The sequence below is a fragment of the Triturus cristatus genome, chromosome 2_2 (assembly GCF_964204655.1).
Source record: "Triturus cristatus chromosome 2_2, aTriCri1.1, whole genome shotgun sequence".
NCBI lineage: Eukaryota > Metazoa > Chordata > Amphibia > Caudata > Salamandridae > Triturus > Triturus cristatus.
The window spans coordinates 551,580,465-551,589,343 of NC_140582.1; positions in this window are offsets into that span (position 1 = coordinate 551,580,465).

An 8,879-nucleotide genomic window follows, 5' to 3' on the forward strand; every position below is an offset into this window, starting at 1 on the left:
TATAACGGCCGAATTTCTCTGGTTTTGTACGAGTGAAACGTCCAACTAAATATAACGTCATCTATCTATCTATCTATCTTTTAGATTTAGGCCCAGATCTCTGTACTGGGGTGAATGTATAACATTGTTCTGCATTCTGTCCATCAACTGTTGTTTTTGCATTTGTCACCCCGAGTGGGAAGGGTATGCCCAGACGTGGGTCCTGTGCTCTCAATGCCACTGGAAACAAGCTATCCTGGCTGAAGAGGGGTGAAACCCCGAAACCGGTCCTAGGATGCTTGTTTCCAGTCCAGGGAGGACCTGGCTTGGCAGTTCGGGCTGGACTGTTCCCATGAGGCACAGGGTCAAGACTGATTTGCATATGGCTGGGTTCAAACTGGAACAGCATGGTGAGCAAAAAAACAATGGATTTAGGCCCAGATCCCTGTACTGGGGTGAATGTATGACATTGTTCTGCATTCTGTCCATCAACTGTTGTTTTTGCATTTGTCAGCCCGAGTGGGAAGGGTATGCCCAGACATGGGTCCCGTGCTCTCCATGCCACTGGAATCAAGCTATCCTGGCTGAAGAGGGGTGGAACCCCAAAACCGGTCCTAGGATGCTTGTTTCCAGTCCAGGGAGGACCTGGCTTGGCAGTTCGGGCTGGACTGTTCCCATGAGGCACAGGGTCAAGACTGATTTGCATATTGCTGGGTTCAAACTGGAACGGCATGGTGAGCAAAAAAACGATGGATTTAGGCCCAGATCTCTGTACTGGGGTGAAGGTATGACATTGTTCTGCATTCTGTCCATCAACTGTTGTTTTTGCATTTGTCACCCCGAGTGGGAAGGGTATGCCCAGACGTGGGTCCCGTGCTCTCCATGCCACTGGAATCAAGCTATCCTGGCTGAAGAGGGGTGAAACCCCGAAACCGGTCCTAGGATGCTTGTTTCCAGTCCAGGGAGGACCTGGCTTGGCAGTACGGGCTGGACTGTTCCCATGAGGCACAGGGTCAAGACTGATTTGCATATGGCTGGGTTCAAACTGGAACGGCATGGTGAGCAAAAAAATGATGGATTTAGGTCCAGACCTCTGTACTGGGGTGAATGTATGACATTGTTCTGCAAAACCATTGAAATTCCCCCGTTATAGTTAGCGCAGGCAACTATAACTCACGCAACCGCAATCCTCTGCTGATGACGTCAGATATTACATCACTGTATTTAGACACCTATTTACCCATGTCTTCTTCCATTAATCTTTAGCTATACATATATTACAAATATTTATTTTTCAGAAAGACACATATGTAATCAGTGATGTAATATCTGACGTCATCAGCAGAGGATTGCGGTCGCGTGAGTTATAGTTGCCTGCGCTAACTATAACGGGGGAATTTCAATGGTTTTTTACGAGGGAAATGTCCAACTAACTATAACATGTGTGAAACCTATGGTTTTTTAAGTGAATTTGCAAGGTTTTTAAAATGCTAATTCCTAACTATAACGTGTGTGAAACCTATGGTTTTTTAAATGCTAAGTTATGTATTTATTATTTTTTTTTCAGGTTTTTTACCGTACGCGTAGGGTAAGCGTACTCCGCGATTTTTCGCAAAAAAAAATTTTTTTTTTTTACCCTTGGGGGTCCTTCAGTGACCCCCTGACAAAGGCTAGGGGGTCAGGACCTGTCCATCCTGCTCCCTTCTCACGTTTTCCACCTTTGTTATTCATTGCCTCAGACTGCGAGAGACAAAATGGCGGCCGACACTTCCTGATTTTGACCGATTCGAATGTTTACTGACATCTAACAACCAATCAGAATTGCGCTCGTGCACGTCACCGTGCGCGTACGGTATGCTTACCGTACGCGCACGGTGCGCGCTTATAGATATATATATATGTTTTTAACTGCAATTTTCTCAGGAACTAATGAACAGATTTACACCAGACCTGCAAAAGGCACATCCTTGAACTGAGGACTACCTCTGTGCCAAATTTCAAGTAATTCTGTTCAGCCGTTCGGGCTGTACCTTGGACTAAAGGTCCTATGGAAAATTGCATGGGAAAAACGCGTTTTGGGACCACCCTTTTTTCTCAGCCCCCGCTTCACGAATCCCCCCGAGACTTTCAGGGTAGGAGCGCCCCACCTATTTTGAAAATTTCGCGAGGATTCGTCAACCGGTGCCAAAGTTATTCAAAATAGAATTTTCAGATTTCCTATGGGAACACGGTCCTAACTATAACTATGTACTGGCGACCGCCAGTAGATAATATATATATATATATATATATATATATATAAAATTACAAAAATATCATGCTTTATTATAACAAAAAACAAATCCAGGAATGGAGAATCAAGTCCATACTGGTCATTCTCAAGGGAATTTGACAACATCAGCTACACGTTTGTTGGAAACCCTCATTGAATTGCAAGAGGAAAACAGTAACACCAATAATCAAGCAGACTCCCAGTACACGGGGATCCAACATCAAGGAAACAACTATGAGACAGAGTCTCCAGACACGGCTAGAAAAAAGACACCTTTCAAAAAAAAGTTGACCTTTACCCGATAGCACCCAGGGACGCGATCAACATTTTTAATGAACAAGTGACAGCTGAAATAAAGAAAGTACATTTCAGAATACAATATACCAATCAAAAAAGAAATAAGAAAAATCGACAATACAACCAGTTGATGACAAAATTGAAAAAAACACCCAAATTGTCATCAGAAATTTAGACAAAGGGGAAACATAGTCTTGTGGGCAAAAAAGGACTGTGTTGAGGAAGCCTTGTCTCAATTAAATGACAGAACTTGTTACCGAATAAGTAATGTGATGGCATTAAGAACAATCTACAAAGATTTCTATAGCAAACTAGTGGCATGGAAAAGAACGGGACTAATAGCTATGGATGAATATAAATGTATCAGAAAAGAAAATCCTACAGTCTCCAATATTTACTTTATTTAAAAAATCCATAAAAATGCACAAAAACCACCGGGGAGACCGATAATCTCGGCACAAAACAGCCTCCTGGAAAATGTCTCACAATATATAGACTACTTCTTACAGGACTCTGTACAAATGCTACCATCCTATATAAGTGACATCAGTGATTTTGTTTCCAAATTGAAAGATTTTTTATGGAAAAAAGAATATCAATTAATGACCTTGGATGTGGTGTCCTTATACACCAGTATAAATCATAATGATGGAATACGACCACTTGAGCACTACTTGGGGGAAAACAAAACTGCATTGACCCCACGTAACGTGATGTTAGTTAACATTGTCCATTTTGTTTAAATAATAATATTTTCATATTTGATAAGACATACTATCAGCAGATGCGTGGTGTTGTCATGGGGGCCAGCTTCTCCCCCAGCTATGCATGTTTACACATGGGCTGGTGGAAGGAGCTGGTCCTGGGTGGCACACACGAAAGCTATATGGATAAGAATGTCAAACTGCTGTTACGCTTTATTGATGACTTGCTCATTGTATGGGAGGGCACAACTGTGGAAGCTAATGAATTTGTTACAGCCATCAACAGAAACAATATCAATTTCAACTTCACATCAGTTATCAGCGATAAAAAGATTCACTTTCTGGATGTAGAAGTGTATTTGGAGAATAACAGAATAGAAACCAGTGCATACAGGAAGGAGACAGCAGGTAATTCAGTACTCCACTCATCGAGCTTCCACCCCAGACACCTAATTGAAAGCATTCCCTACGGGGGAATGCTGAAATTAAAAAGAGTGTGTAGCAACCCTATATATTTAGCAACAGCACAGCTGGCGAGCAAAAGGAGATTTTTGTCTCGAGGTTACTCCAAAAAGACAATTGATGCTGCTATTACCAAAACTCAGGGTCTAGAAAGATGTAAGTTGTTGATAACCAAAGAAAGAGACTCTAACCAAAAAGAAATTCCTGGCTTACAACACACAAGAAAAAACCATTAGGAACATTATGAGACGAAATTGGCCAATTGTACAAAGTGACCCAGTCATAGGGGCTACATTACCACATAATGTGGGGATCACCTACAGGAGAGCCCCATCAATGAGCACAAGTCTGGTCAAGAGCAGCCCTGAAATCACGGACCAACACAATTGGCTGATGCAACGTAATGGATTTGTAAAATGTAAAAACTGTAAGGCATGTCAGTATGGAATAAATAAAAAAACATATAAAACCCCATTCATTGAAAAGGAAATTAAAATAACGAAACCTTTACACTGCAAAACTGACCATGCCATATAAGAGTTGGAATGTTTCTGCAATTTAAAATATATAGGAAGCTCAAAGTTGCCGGCCAACAAAAGAATCTTACAACATATACAGGCCATCACCAACCACGACCCAACGTACCCAGTGGCACGACATTTCAGAGAGACACATGAAATTAATTTAAATCATCTAACATATTATCTAATAGATGCGGTACCCATAAATAGAAGGGGAGGCGACAGAGAGGGAACCCTCAGGAAGTTAGGGACCAGATACATCTTAAACCTCGACTGTAAATTCCCAGGGGTGTCTCAACACAACGGAGGACCTCTTCACCTGCCTCTAGTAACCCCGTTCAAATCATTCATAGCTCTAGTTAAAGTTGAACATACACACTCAACTCACACAATCAGAATAGGTAGGGAGACAGGGGCAAGTCTTTTGTTGTAATGTGTATATGTTAGAGACGTATAAATTAATTGATTAAAATCTAATCAAATTGTACAAAGGTTCTATAACCAGCACTATCGTTGAGGCTCAAACAGGGAGCGAACATGGAGATGTATTTCACAGATATTTGAAGAGGCTGGCAAACTAACCTGAACCAAGAAAATAGTGATTTTTTAAATGAACTTTGGCACACTGGCACTTTAAATAACACACGGGTTACCACTAGTCAATAATCTGTGCAGCACTGATTAATTTAGCACAAGCACTTTATCTTTGACTAAAAGACAACAGACAGGAGCGATATAATACAACTAGAGGGGTAACATACACTAGTACCACGCATTGACCCAGAGCAGGACATCAAGGTTTTTTACTACAGAGTAGCAACAATGCATTAAGCAAGTATTGGTTTAAAACACACACTTTTTATATAAACAAGGGCAACTGTTTTTACGATATTTATTGTTCTTACAGATTTTACTTGGTGAATATCTATTTATTTATTTATTCATATATTCAGAAGCGTGTGAACATAGGACTGTTTAGATATGTAGTAATCTATGCATTTATGTGGTTATTTATAAATTAATATATGGAGATGGAATGTATTTCATGATAACAAATGGTAAATGATTGCTGACAGACAATTATTGGATGTATGGTTAGCCAGCACCTTTATGATAGGCAAAACTTTTTGAAAAACTTTCTGTGATATTTCCTCCATGTCTATGGTCAAGTACTATTCACGACATGCACTTGTCACTTTAAAAGGGGTGGAAAAATTAGGCGGCTGATCACATGATCAAAGTCTGACTGGACCGAAACGCGTTATGGCCTACAAATAAACAAGGATTCTCTGCACGAAATTTGTGCTCTGCGCCTGCTTCCAACAAAAGGATTTGGTGTGAGCTGAGATTAAGGATATATATATATATATATATATATATATATATATATATATATATATATATATATATATATATATATATATATATATCCAGTCGCAAGAGTTACCTCATCGAGAGAGTCACACACGGGTGAGTATGGCAGAACGAATTTATTCAAGGCTGCAGCGCAGGTCAAAGAAGTGTCCACAGCAAATTTAAGACGCCAGACGCGTTTCAGGCCCCTGCCCTTCATCAATGGCATTTGTCACAGGAACATAAAAGACTGATAGTGCACCTGAAAGTATTTATAGTCCTCCGCCTCCATGGGCGTCGCCGTTCACACAGCACTCTGGGACTCGTAGTGCACATGTTTTGCTCATGTGAGCCGTCTTGAAGTTCAGTGCTAATTTTCAAATTGTTACCCCAGTGGGTCGCTGCATCGCATCTCCTTAGCTAGCGCTTGCACCTTAGCGCCTTGAAAAGACCGCCTCCGTCCTGTAACCGATGGCTGCCGCTTGGCGTCATCCAGGTCTGCAACGCAGCGGGACTCTCTCACGGCTAGGAAGGCCGTTCAAAATCCAATCGCAAGAGTTACCTCATCGAGAGAGTCACACACGGGTGAGTATGGCAGAACGAATTTATTCAAGGCTGCAGCGCAGGTCAAAGAAGTGTCCACAGCAAATTTAAGACGCCAGACGCGTTTCGGGCCCCTGCCCTTCATCAATGGCATTTGACACAGGAACATAAAAGACTGATAGTGCACCTGAAAGTATATATAGTCCTCCGCCTCCATGGGCGTCGCCGTTCACAGAGCACTCTGGGACTCGTAGTGCACATGTTTTGCTCATGTGAGCCGTCTTGAAGTTCAGTGCTAATTTTCAAATTGTTACCCCAGTGGGTCGCTGCATCGCATCTCCTTAGCTAGCTAGCTTAGCACCTTGAAAAGACCGCCTCCGTCCTGTAACCGATGGCTGCCGCTTGGCGTCATCTAGGTCTGCAACGCAGCGGGACTCTCTCACGGCTAGGAAGGCCGTTCAAAATGCTGTCTCTACTACCTCTAGTACTTTGACCCCTCTCCTACCAGAAAGTAAAAATGTGTGCTGTGGAGGTAAAGTCGGCGGCTAGCTGTGCAATTCAGAGCCAAAAAACGAAAATGGATTAGCAAAGTGCTGCACAGTTAAATGCTAGCAGGGCAAGCAACTGGAGTGGGATTGAGAGGGAAGCTGAATTTGAAATACTTAAGGTTGATTGCGAGTTTGCCGGTCCGACCTTCTAAAAACCGCATCTGCCAGTAGCCCGAAGCACTAGCTGTCTTTTGACTGCCGTATTATGAGTTGACTGTGGGGTTCACAATGGGGCTGCAGCAGTCTTGCGGCAGTGGGGAATGGTTTTGCATATCTACTGATGCATGTGTGCACATTTCGTCTGCACATGTGTCAAATGTACGCATATGCATGATACATGAGTAAAAGTACCTCGTACCCATTGCCGGCATCCGGCCCATACCGCGACCCTAGAGGTCGGCGGTGTGCTGACAGTGTCGGCGGCTCAGGCGTGGTCTTTGGAAACGCAATCTGCCCATCTCATAATACAGCAGTCTGACCGCTGAGGTCGTGGCAGTCGGACCGCCACCGTGGGCATGACGGTTCACTGATGCCAAAGTTGTAATAAGGCCATTAATATATCTTTTGAGTTTGATCCAAACGTCCTAGAGCAGTCTCCACAGCTTCAATCAACAGTAATGAGCATAAGCAAATAGAGCCTACAACGGAGGCTGTGATAACTGTGAGTGCTGGAGCAATAAGCGAATTGCTGATGGTGCTGGCAATGGACAATCATTAGTCGTAGGAGTACAGCAAAAGGCTGCGGTCATGAGTGAGATCATTACCTTCTCTATGCAGATTGCTCCACCGCATGCAACCGGCGCGGCTGCCAGATTCGTTTTTGGGTCATTATTAGAGGCATGCAATGGCTTCCCTAATTTAGTGCTATCCAGAAATGAACAAGGGAGGAGAGGGCCCCCGGAGGGACAGTTGCCCAGACTCAGTGAAAACTATACATGATACTACATGGCTGGAACTCAGAAAATGTAAGCTCTCATAAGCACAAGAGATCGCAGTTCTTAACACGAGATTAACGAAAATTGAGGAGAATATGGAACAACTGCCTGTTAGACTAAAAGAGGCTGAATTTACGATTTTGTATCTTACGGACAAGATTGAGTCAGTGCAGAAAGGCATGATTAATTTGGAAAAAAAAGAGCTACTTGTAAAACAGGATAGAAGAATTGGAGAACTCTATGAAACGCTCAACCTCCAAAATGTGGGCATCTCAAAGGAGAGCGAAAGCCAGAATGTGACACAGTGGATGGATTCTTTGATCAAGGCCCATGTGTTACCCAACTTTGAGAGGCATCTGTCAATCATGAGGGCTCATCATGTTCCAGCCCACCGTACACATAATTTGAAGTAGCCACATACCATTTTGGTGGATTTCTCTGATTATCGTATTAAAGAACAGTTTCTGTCTAAAGCAATTGAAAAGAAAGGGGCTGCCTTTCCAGGAAATATCCAGTTTCGATGCTTCTGCAGCACGTCGTCAAATGGAGTTCATAAGACTTGCTGGCATGTTTAGAACTCAAAGTGCCAAGGCTCGGTGGTACAACATTTGGAGTTCAAGGTGATTGCAAAAGGGCAGTTCACCTCTTCATAAACTCAGAAGCACCTCAGGAATTTCTGTCTAAAATGTTGGATTAATGTTTAATAACTGGTGCCACATTCCTGCGCCTTTTTTGTGCTAAATCCTTGTGTTCAGGCTGCTTCTTAACCACCCAGTCCAGGAATTGACAGCTGATATCCTGGAAAAAAAATGAAAAAACTCAATGTAGGATCTATGAGGGATATTGGCAGCTACTTGCTGAGTTTGGGCATAAATCTCTCACGGCAGCAAATGATAAAAGAATGTCCTTCTTGTCCAGCTGGATTGGGTACTACACTGCCCAGGGTATCCGTACATGCTCTCCTCAGTTCTGGACCAGTCAAGGGTGGACATAGAAGCACGTGTAGTGCTATTTGGGGTTTCTGAAGAGACCCATGAGATACACAGATACAGGCAGTATTTTATTTCGAGTGCAAAATTGGAGGACACATCAGGTTCCAACCCTCGAGAGGTGGTGTGCAAAAATGCTAAGGACTGAACAGTTTGAAGAAGCATATGCGATTGTTAAGAGGTTTGCAGCTATCTGGCAGCAATTTAAAACTCTTTAATGTGATTAGAATGAGAAAGATTGTCTTTGTTTTCCACAAGGTGAGTAGAGGGTTACAG